Here is a 12,203-nt window from a genome sequence, read left to right on the forward strand (position 1 = left end):
AACCTGACTCAGCAATATGGGGAAGTCGCCGGGTGTAAGCTAAATGTTACCAAAAGCCAGGTTGTTTGTACAGAGGGGCTCTGTCCTGGGGAAGCACGTGTTACACCAGAAGCAAGATATCTGGGCATAAAGATTAGGATGTCCCTTCAAGAGATAGTTGAAGTGAATTGGGTAGATATACTAGCTTCAGTACGAAGTCAACTGGAAAGGGTTGAGTGTCTGCACTTATCAATGGTAGGATGATGCACTGTTTTAAAAATGAGTATACTTCCCCGGGTAATGTTTTTTTTAGGACGGTACAGTTAGAGCTCACATGAGTACAATTAATGCAGCTTCAGTCTGTTGTAGACAGGTTTATATGGGGCTGGAAGAAAACTCTGAGTGCTCCAAAATATATGACGCCACTATTGACACATGGTGGATGGGGGGGGGGGGTGCCGATTTTTGTTTTTTATTATTTAGTTTGTCTTTTGCAGAACATGCAGTATCTGGTGACCGAGGTGAAAGTAAGGTTATTTGAAGCCCCTAATATATATCAGATGTTGTTGGGGACCCAGGAAAGAGAGACTCTGCTCAAGTTCTATGAACCAAGTTATTCTAAAAGAACGAGATTTAAAATTATATTAGCTGCTTACAAGGCGTGGAAGATAATACGTAAAATTGTATCTATAAACTGGAATGGTTATTATATGCCTTTTAACTCCAAGGAAATATTCCCTCTGTTTTTTTGGGATACAAAGATGGATATTTGGAGGGATAAGGGGATACGACGTTTAGGGGATATTTACAGTACAGGAGTACTTGTTTCTTTTTCAGATTTAGTTGAACAATATAAAAGATCTAAGAATGGTTTCTTTAAATACTTGCAAATTCTTGATTTTATTAATAAACATTGTAGACACTCGCCCATTATAACTAATGATTTAGTAGAGGCTCTGATTAAAAGAGCTAACATTGGGACACTGTACGATATATTGCAGCCAACTCAGCGGGATGATATTGAGATGCACAAAGCAAAGTAGAGGGATAGATTTGGCAATACCGGCTCATATATTCTGACGGAAAATCTATGCACCCAACACTATAAAACTTTGTTTAATTTATACTATACACCTGTTAAAATGATGAAATGTGGCGGGCTTCATGACGGGAAATGTTTTAGGTGTCAGGCGGAGAAAGCTGACATTGTACATATATTTTTTGATTGCATAGTGTTAAAACAATTTTTAGATGGCATCTCAGATTTTCTATCATAAACTATGGGGGTTGGAGTGGGTGAGGATATTGTACCCATGCAGACTTGTTATCCTTTTCGATATTTCATATTTATTGCTATGACCGTTACTCGATTATGCGTTGCCTCTATGTGGCTGCAATCAGAGGCGCCATCATATGAAATGTGGCGTGCTAAGTTTTATAATGTGTTTAATCTTGAATTTAGTTTGTACTGCATAAAATCTTTTAGGAAGAAACAATTAGGGATTAAAATTTAGCATCCTATGCTACAACATATGGTGATGTCTATTTGAAATTTAGTTGTTTTTGATTGTCATACGTTTTCCTTCTTTCTGCTGTTTTAATGCTATTCATGTTTTGGTGTTATTTTTGTAACTACATAACATTCCTACATTATTGATTTCAATGATTGATTTGTAAATACTATATGCTATGAATTGAACAATAAAGAAAAATAAAAGTGGGTCCGGTGCTGGAATTATACAAGGCACAAGCCAGAGGAGCTGCCCTGTATGGGGTGGAAATTGGGGGCCATCGGCCATCTGAACAACTTGCCAAGATTGAGAACTCCTTCTCCAGACAACTTCTGGGACTTCCCAAAAGTACACCGCTCACCCACTCCGAATGGATCTAGGAGTTAGCCCCATATGGAGCACCCCTGAGCTATCTATGTTTAGAGAGGAATTGAGGGAAGTGGCAAATTTAAACGGAGCAAGCAAAATATCTTGGCTTGCTCATATCAAGAATTCTTTATCATCCATGGGAATGGGAAATTTATGGGCTAGTCCCGAAGGCAGCTGTCTGTTAATACATAGGAAGCTTCTGAAAAAGAACTATGAGGAGTATAATCTTACCATATTGCTGGGGGGTTCCATGATTGGTACGTTGACAACATCCTTTCTGGAAGTTAAACTGCAATATAGTCTAGAACTTGTCATAGACGATATACAGCTGTCTCTTGCTAAGAAACTATATTTACAGTTCAGGCATGTCACACTTTCCATGCGTGCTCTCACACATAAGTGGGGGAGTGACTCCACAAAAGACTGTCCGACATGTAATAATTGTACAGAGACCGACCTACATGTACTGTTTTTCTGTCCGGCATATAAGGTAGCAAGACATCGCTGACTACGACAGCTGTGTAGGAACCTTGGAACATCCCATTTTTTACAGGCCTTTAGGATCCTTAAATATGATAGCAGTATGCCCATTGCGTATTCAGTATCCCGCTATCTGTTCTCAATGTGGTGCGCACGCAGAGTAATTTTAAAGAAAGGGCAACCCCAACTAAATGACCCTACTTCAGAACTGTGACTCGAGGTTTTAAAAAAATAAAATTGATTTTACTCATTATGATTGAGATACCGGCACTTTTTTAGAATATTTATTATATGATATAATTCCTATGTATTTCTGATCAAATATTTTAATGTGTATGTCTTTTAATGTTGGATAAGTTGCACTGATTGTATTGTAGTTTATATGTTTTTTATCTGTGCTTTTATGGCCTTGTTAGGCCAAAATAAAGTATCTCTCGACTCGACTCGACTTTATTTTAACAATTTAAAAAATAAGTATTTAAATAAAAAAATATATATATACTGTTCTCACTCCAGTCTGCAACAGTAGGGAAAGCATTGGCATTCAAATGTGTACATTTTACCATATCCCCTCCAGTCTGTGCAACAGTAGGAAAATTGTTGTATTTCGGAAGGGTTAAATTTACTAATCCCACTCCAGTCTGTGCAACAGTAGGGAAAATGTTGGATTTCGCAGAAGTAAAATTTACTATTCCAACTCCACTCTGTGCAACAGTAGGGAAAGTGTTGGACTTCAAATGGGTTAAATTTACCATTCCCCATCCTAGTCCGGGGCACAGTAGGTAACGCGTTGAACTTCGGAGAGGAAACATTAACTATTCCAACTACAGTCAGTGTAAAAGTAGTGAAAGAGTTAGATTTCGGAGGGGTTAAATTCACTATTCCTACTCCAGTCTGCAATAGTAGGGAAAGTGTTGGATTTCAGAGGTGTTAAATTCACTAATCCAACTTCAGTCTGTTCAACAGTAAGGAAAGCCATGGACTTCAGAAGGCTTCAATTTACTATTCCCACTCCAATCTGTTATGGGGAAAGTACTTTAATACAAGCATAACATTTTTAAATAACTCTATTAGTTGACCAAATATATACAACTCTTAATATGAAAATTATATATCTAAAATTAAATAACAATAAAAAAGTACATGATTATTAAAACTTTTAATAATTTTAAAATATGCAAAAATGTTATAAATGTATTATTCAATTGAGTTCCCACACTATACTCCCACAAACCTAGCAGCCAACACTTAAAATATAACTAAAAGAAAGAAATATAACAAAATGAACATATTTAATGATCAATTAAACATTTAATAAATAATAATAGCCTAAATAACTTTCCACCCTATCCTCATACAAACAAAACAGACCTCACCTGATACATAACGTAAAGAAATATAATAATAAATAATTTACATAATTAATTATGATTTAATTAATTAATAATACATTAATAGTGAATTGTTAACAAATTATAACTTAATTAATGTCCCACCCTATACCCCTACAAACCCAACAACCCGCATCTTATATTTGCACAATTTACATAATTGACAATCAACTAAATAATCAATAATTGTATAGGGCTCAACTCTCTATGGGGCAGAATTATGGGGGAATTCCTCGGTTTCTACTTTAGTTGTAACTGAGAATAGATTCTTAAGACAAGTAATGGGTGTCCCGGCCAGTACCCCGCTAATCCCTTTGCGCTTAGATTTGGGTATTACACCGATTGAGGACGAGATTTCCCTAAAACCGTTAACGTTCTGGCGAAGACTTTGGGCAACTCCCGAATTAGCACCATACCAGGCAGATACAAATGAGCTTTTATCTTACCCAGGCTTGGTGAAAAGGGTACCTTGATTTGCTCATGTAAAGCACGAGTGCGATAAGCTTGGCCAACCTTTTATGTGGAGCACTCCGGGTGTTACCTGTCTGTCAGTCCCCCGTGCCCTAGTGCCCAAAACCTACTGTGCCTTAAAGCTTGGAGCACTCCAAGCAAATCATAAATTAGGCTCCATAACAACACCGTATCTTAGAGTGAAGGACAACTATAAGCTAGAAATATTTTTGGATGATATCCTTCCCCAGGCTGCAAGAAAGCTGTACGAACAGTTTAGACATGGCACTTTGCCTGTACGTGCGGTCACCAATAAATGGGCCGGACAGAAAGAGGAGGGTTGTCCCGTATGCATTACACAAGAAGAAATAGAAATGCATGTATTATTTTTCTGTCCTGGCTACCAAAATGCAAGGCGCTACTGCCTTGTGCAGCTATGCCGGAATCTCGGTTTTTAGCTTTGTAGGGAAGCCTTTTGGGTTCTAAAATATGATACATCCGAACCCATTGTGTTCGCTGTTTCAAGATATTTAAACACAATGTGGCGCAGGAGGTGGGCTTTTATTCAGAGGGGTAGAAATGTATAAAAAGTGTATCAGCAGCATTTTATAAACGTGATTATTGTATGTACAGTTTTTTCCTAGATATTAATTTTTAGCATTTGATTATTTTGTATATAGAATTGTAAATAGTATTACTTTTTTATATCTTGTCATTTTAAACTATTTATTGAACTATTGCTGCTATTCCCTTTAGCTGATGGTAGATCGCATTACATCAATTGATATAAATTTCTCCCGCAGTGAAATCCTTTGTTCCTCCTTCCCCCACTCTTGGCTTGACGGTAAAAACCCATTGTACTCGCCTCTAAACTGTTAATTGTATTACAAATGGAGTGTTCCTTTTTAACTCTGATAAATATCATTTTAATAATGTGTGCCATTTTGTGCTTCTGTTACTTTTTATGGTCCTGGTGACCGAAATAAAAGTTTTTTAAACAAAACGAATAATTAATTAATAATTCATTATTAATACATTATTACTTAACTTCCCAGCATATAACCCTGCAAATTCAAAAGGCCCACACCTAAAATATAACATTAAAAATATTATATTTACACAATTTGAATAATTGAAAATCAATTAAATAATTAATAATAAACTAATAATTCATTATTGATCAATTATTACTTAATTAACTTCCCAACACATACCCCTACAAACCCTACAAACCACACCTAAAATATGACAAAAATATAATTACACAATTTGCATAAATAAATATTAGTTACAAATTATTACTAAATTAAAAATGCATTATTCATTAAATATACTTAATTAACTTCCCACCTTGCACCCCTACAAATCTCGAAACCTGCTAGGACACTATAAAGTACTTTTACCAATTAAATTTAAAATTATAAATAACCTAAACATGCAAACTGTATTTAAAAAGATTGTCAGCAGTTCTACAAACAATATATAACATATGAAATTGACATTCGAACTAAAACACATAAAGATAATTAAAAATTGGCATTTATATCTGCCATATTATTGAAAACAATATTTAAAAAATTTATATTCTGGAAACTACATTATTCACTTAAAAAAATCAATATTTTTGTCAACGATATATCTGCATTCCAATTTTTATGTGTGACAATATTAAGAACTCAATATTTGTGTATCTCAATATTTTAAAATTCAATATTGTTTCCAAATACGGGTCCACATCATACTAGAGCTCTCATATGCCATTCATTAATTACTGTTTTGGCATTATGTTGCCTATGGTACTGGAATTATAGTCAAATACATTACCTTCAGGGCGATGAGGACCTAATTAGTTGACTGACTGTTTGTGATTTTCTTTTTCCTGCCATCTAGTTGCTTTTAGTTCCTGTTCACGTCTTGTCATGTACATTTTATGGAGACCTGTTTTAGTGGAAATATGCATAGTAGTATTTGCACTTGTACAGTGCTTCATTCTCCATTGCACATTATTGTTCAGGAAGCACACTACACAGTGAGGAGTGCTTGTTTGGAAGAGTGCTATTCTTTGCGGGAAGCCTACTGTAGTTGTGTGTGAGTAACCAGAGTCGTGAGCCTATCATGTGTTGGTGTCAGAGAGAAAACATGAGATAGGGTTACTACGCAATATACTTCTCTGCAGTTGGCAAGCTGAGTTTATAGTGATTACTGAGATCTTTCAAAACACCTCCTGCAGTGAATACAGTAATTAGGAGATCCTCTGTGTAGACCTGGTGTATCTAAAGAAGAGACCATGGAGACCCAAACAGATGATCTACAGGGATGCTCATCCCTTAAATTGCAGTTGTTCTCAAGGGGTTTGTAGTGCTTTAGAATATTCAGGATTTAATCCAGTGGATTCTAAGTGGCTTAGTTTAGGTGCAATAATGATGTTTTTCTGATAGTACTAGAGTTTCATATGGCATTAAGCTCTGTTCTGATAGTAGCGAGGTTAGAAGTGCTTTCTCTGGACCACTGAGAGTGCAGAACATTCCTCCAGACTTTGTGAAAGCAGGATATCAGGAGAAAGGAAACAGGCCAGGCTTAGCCGACCTCCCATCAAGCTTCATTTGGAAAGCAGCCTGTGCAACTAGGGGTTGCCAGACACTGTAAACATCCCAATAGAAGCAACGCTTTCCCACCACCACTCTCTGGGAAGAGAAATACAGAACCACGAAAGAGGAAGAATACAAAGAGGTTCTGGGTCTACTCCCTGCTCAGGTGTAAATATGCCTGAGAGGAGCTGGCACTACCCACGAAGTTTGTGGCGATGCAACTCTAAAACTGCTGGATGATGCCCTTCACCTACGAAATAGAGCTGGCTATATAAACCTTCTTGTGCCCACCCCCTTCTCTCTTGTGTCTTAGTGCACTTAAGGAGATCTATATCTGCCTGCAGCACTCTTTCAATCAGCAATGGTACGCCGTATCACAGCCCGGTAACAAAACACAATATAAAAGCATGACAACATAACACATAAAGAAATGTGGCACACCATACTATTGAACAACATAACATAACATATCATGCAATTAAAATATTCCATAAGCCAACATACATGACAAAGCAGCTCTTATAAGGTGGTGCAATTCTTACAATGTTGCTCTCGTAGTTTTATGTTTACTATAACCTTTCATTTAAAACAGCAGGATAACAGATTTTTAAAATCATCTTTAGAGTCGCACATTCATCAAGCAATCCACTACACTCTGTCTCGTGTTAAAAACACTAATTATGCAACCTCAAACAGGGCTGGTCTAAGGCATGCACTCAAATATGGAGTCCTGCCCCTTATAGGGTCATCCAAGAAATCAAGCATCCAAAAGCCCTGCCAAGCTAACTAACACTTAAGTCAGCCTCACCCATGCAACCCAGGGCATTACACTCAGGATTTTGAAAAAACAGCTTTTCTGAAAAATTGTCATTTTATTTTTTATCTAATAAGATGTCAATAAAATTCATTTTACTAATGAGCTTCTTACTATTTTGACCACATTATCAATACTTTCAGCCTATGTAAAATTAGATCATAAATATACCCACCCACACTTTCTGTCAATGACATGGGCAGTACTGGCAAGGTGGGGTCAAGAACACACACATGCTGGAGAAGTATCTCTTTCTAATAAATATCACAGTTAATGGTGGCTTGCGTATATGAACTGACATGTTACTAACTTGGTAGCAAACCATAGTATCCTTGGTCATTTGTTCTCAAAATAGCTACATTGTGTATTTTGTAATCCTTAGCACATTAGCAAGGACAAGAACCACTTCAATACTGTGTTATGACGGAAAGGCAGACATTGCGCTGTAGAAACTACAGGGACATACAAGGTAGATCCAGGAGAGCCAGGGCCTTGCCAAATTTTTAGGATTTCCAAATAGAAGACATCAACATAAAATAATTCTAAATTGCATTTGTTTACATAGCGCATGGATAGCTGATTATCTTGCATTGATCCGGTTCTCCTGGACCTATGTTGGACACCCCTGAGAGACTCAACGTTTGCATTTCTTTCCGAGGAGGCACAGAAAGAAAAAGTAGCAAGAGTAGCTTTGTATTTCAAGTAGCTGCTGAATTTTAACAAGTGTAGATTTTAGAGCTGACAGTTCTAAAAGCAAATTGCCTACAGTGCTAAATGACCAACCATGGACAGACGCACTGATAACCCAGGCTAAAAGATCATAGTCATTTGAAAAACCGGTCTGCACCAGGGCAGTGCAGCCCAAGCCGATAAAAAAGTAATTAGTGGAGGTGGCAGCCTACACAAAAGTTAGTGGAAAGTGCTGGAGGTGCTTTTCTGCCTGCAGATGCACTCTTTTTGTGTAATCTAAGTATATTTGTTCATTTCAGAGTCAAAGAGAGGGGGGGAGATCTATCTTGAACAACATTCCAAAGGTTTTTCATTTTTTTATTTAATCAAAATAATGTCCACAGTTTTGTTAAGAAAATATTGTTCCTGCAGTCTGACGAAGGCAGATAACAATTAGCAAAGGTGCTGAGGGCATGTTGTGTGGACAGGCAGGAGAGCAGAGTCACAGAAATTTGTCATGGACAGGTAAACTGCCTCACAGGAGTCAGCTCCTTAACACTGAGCAGTCAACACTGGGGGGGCACTTGGTTATAGTGCGGCTGGGTCTCAGATTAAGGCTCATGGTCTCATACTGTACAGAAGAGCTGCAGAAGTGCAGAAGCAGGGACCTCTACCCCAGGTTCATCCTCCACCTTAGCTATAGAACATACAGTTAGATGATCCAGGCAGTGCCAGATCAGTGAAAAGATGTAGCAGACAGGCTCTCACCACTACAAGCACACATCAATGGCTGAAATAGCAAATACATCCAACTCATACAGTGCATGTTGCAGTCATTGAGTAGTGGTTTCATCTGAATCTGTATTCAGCTTAGTATCATGGCCTGTGACACAGTAATGTTACTCAAAAAGTAAAACATACTAAGACGACTTTCTTCAAACTGCTGCCCTTTGCTGCAAGTCTCTTTTATTATCCTGAGAGGCATGAAGTCTTTATGGAAGAAGCATGCATGCCAACAGCTGCAACAACATAAGACGCCGGCCGACTTTGTGTGGCCTCCGTCAAACAACGATGTACATATTAGCATGTTTAATTTATATTTCAAGGAGGAAATCAGCAGGTGATTAGGCTGCATCTGAATTCTCCCTGGCCTAAAAGTGTGCTTGTAATGCTTATCCGGTCTAACTCGGTACAGATGCGCGCTAAACTCCTCCATATAAATAACTGGGACTGCTGACATTTTGCTGTTATGATGACACAGGGCCCGCCCGTCCTGGTGCTCATCCTTGCCTTGCAGTGCGTGCCCATTTACTAAGCCCGCCGCAAGACCTTCTACTGCGGCAGCCTACTAAACACCTTTCATCCTACAAATCCAACAAGCGCAATGACCTTTTACAGGGTCAGACTGGCGCTCCGCTCTGGTAAAGGTTGTGCCATATGCTATCGTGAGTGAGCGCAGACCGACGTTGTCTTTCTTTTATTTCCATGATGACTGACTTGAAAATAAAAGAGGGACAATGGTGTTTAGTTTAACCCCAGTGCTGCTACTTCTAAAGCTGGCATTTAGGCCGCGCCAAACACCTTTGATGGGTCGGGTGGCCTGATGTAATATAGATCCCCAAAAGGAAAATCGCCCCGTAACAAAACTGGCCCCAAGAAAACCCCAGGTACTGCCAGTCTAGGCCTGTCTCAGGGCAAGGGCCTGCTGCACATGCACAGTGCCAGAGGTGGGTCCCTGGAGCTCGGGGCCGGCCACGCTGTAGGGGCTATTATAACGCCCCTGCCATTAAGGACAGTGACAGGTAACTGGCACACTCATTTATTCCGCAACCCTCCAGACACCAATTAGATGAGCCAAGGAACAAATACAAGGGAATAGAGTGGGGAGGGGGAGACAAAAATGAACAATCAAGGTAACATAATATAAGATGTATTGCAGTGCATGAGTTAGAATCATAGTTAGACCAAACACATTCATAAAGAGGAGGCTGCTGTAAGAGAGGTGGAGAGAGTGATCGTCATTGACGAGAAACAATACAGGAGGAAAGAAGCAGCAAGAAAATAAAAGCAGTCAAACAGCGATAGACAGCAGGCCATAATGGATGTATAAGAGGAAAGAGAGACTGAAAGAGGATGCAAGATGATACAGTCAAAGAAAGAGAAAGAAAAGGAGATCGAGAAGGAAAGTCATAACAAAAAGTGGGTAGAGAGAGTCTGAGTAATAGAGGAGAACTCTTAAATAATGTGTATGAGAGAGCGTAAGTGAAAGAGTTAGGGATAAAGGGAGAGAAAGACTACTTAGAAAGTCAAGAATGTTGGCAAAGAGATAAAGGAATGAGTGCGAGAAACAGGTCAGAGAGCTAAGGGCAGAAAGGAGGGACATTTATGAAAAAGAGAAGAAAACAAGAAAGGAAAAAACAGAGAAAGAAACAAAAGAGCTAGAAAGACAATGGGGATATGGAGGGTTAAGAGTGACCATCTCTGAGCAGATGTTGTCTAGAGAGTAAGATTACCTGAAATGAGGGTCATTCACAGTGCATGAAGGGGACTATATGGAAAAATGAGGAACAGAAGAACAGGACATCATAGTAGAAGCTAGACAGAGGGGAGGAAAGAAAGCAGGATGAAAACTACACGTTAGGAGACAGCGGAGATCAAGTAACCCAAAGAATAAAAAGTGAGGCAACCAACAGGGAAAAAGAGAGATATTGTGTTGGGCGTAGACACTTGCAAGGTGATGGGAAGAGACTAGGAATAAGTACATTGAATGCAGCATGACAATTTCATTTTAAATGTTTGCTTAATTCTGAGTAGCAGACCTGTGAGAGCTTTTACACAAGTTTTCAGTGCTTTCCTACAACTTGAAAAGCAAACATTTTAAGGAAGTGCAGTGCACTCATTTTAATGCCGTTTGAAAAACAGAAAAGCTGTCCCATTTTTTTTCACCCAGCTTTCAATAATTATGAAGGAGCAATGCCCACTATTCAGTGGATCATTGGGATAGAGCTGCAGGCCAGGGCTTTGAGCCATAAGGCCACCTTGCCACAATACCTAGACACTGACAGTCTGAGCCCAGAGCGCCACTGCCAGAGTCACAGGATCCAAACCTGGCTTGGTTCTCATCTCCCTCCCAGAGCAACATGTGCAATCCACACATGTGGTAAATGATATTCTGCTTGAGGTTGGAAATCCTAATGCAGGTGAATTTACTTGGTCAGGTCTCACTTTTGGGGGTGGGGCAGAACCTACCGCTGAAAAGCAGACCAAGCAATGCAAGGAGTCACTCATACCCAGATTCCACCTGCTATCAGGCATTGTTAAAACAGTTGCCTTTGTTCAGTACTTGCAGGGGCCCCAGTGGGGGCTTCTGGGGTTTTTGTTAAGTCTGGTGTGACCAGGTGTTGAGGCATAATGAATGCTATGGTATTGGCCCAGTACCCCCAGGGCCTGTCAGTTACTCCATGCCTCCCTTTATTACATCACGGTAGAAAGAAAAGGGCTGTCGGTGGACTCACCTGTTTGGGTGACCCCAGTTAGTCCAGCGCTAGCCTCACTACTTCTTTAACACCCTGGAATCACAGCCCTTCAGCATCTGAAGGATGCCAACATGGCCGGGTGAAAGCCTGATGCTCTGTGCTGCTTGCCACCTCTGTAGTCTGACTCCGATACTGGACTCTTACTGAGGCTGGATGTGGGAGGGTCCACAGACAATCACTGAATCCTGCTTTAGTCATCCATCCCGGCCTTCTGCAATAGCCCTCCACCCTCTCCTGCAATTACAAAACCCCTGGCCTGGCTTCCTGTGGAATCATTGGCTTCCTAAAAAGTAACAATATAGTGTTACTTACATTTCTTCAGGGCAGTGTCAACTTATTGCACTGTGCACAAAGAAAAGAGCAAGTTGCTGTCTGCTGAATATCAGGACAAGCAAGGTGCATGGCTGAGGGGTCCC

This window comes from Lissotriton helveticus, chromosome 2_1, assembly GCF_964261635.1.
Source record: "Lissotriton helveticus chromosome 2_1, aLisHel1.1, whole genome shotgun sequence".
NCBI lineage: Eukaryota > Metazoa > Chordata > Amphibia > Caudata > Salamandridae > Lissotriton > Lissotriton helveticus.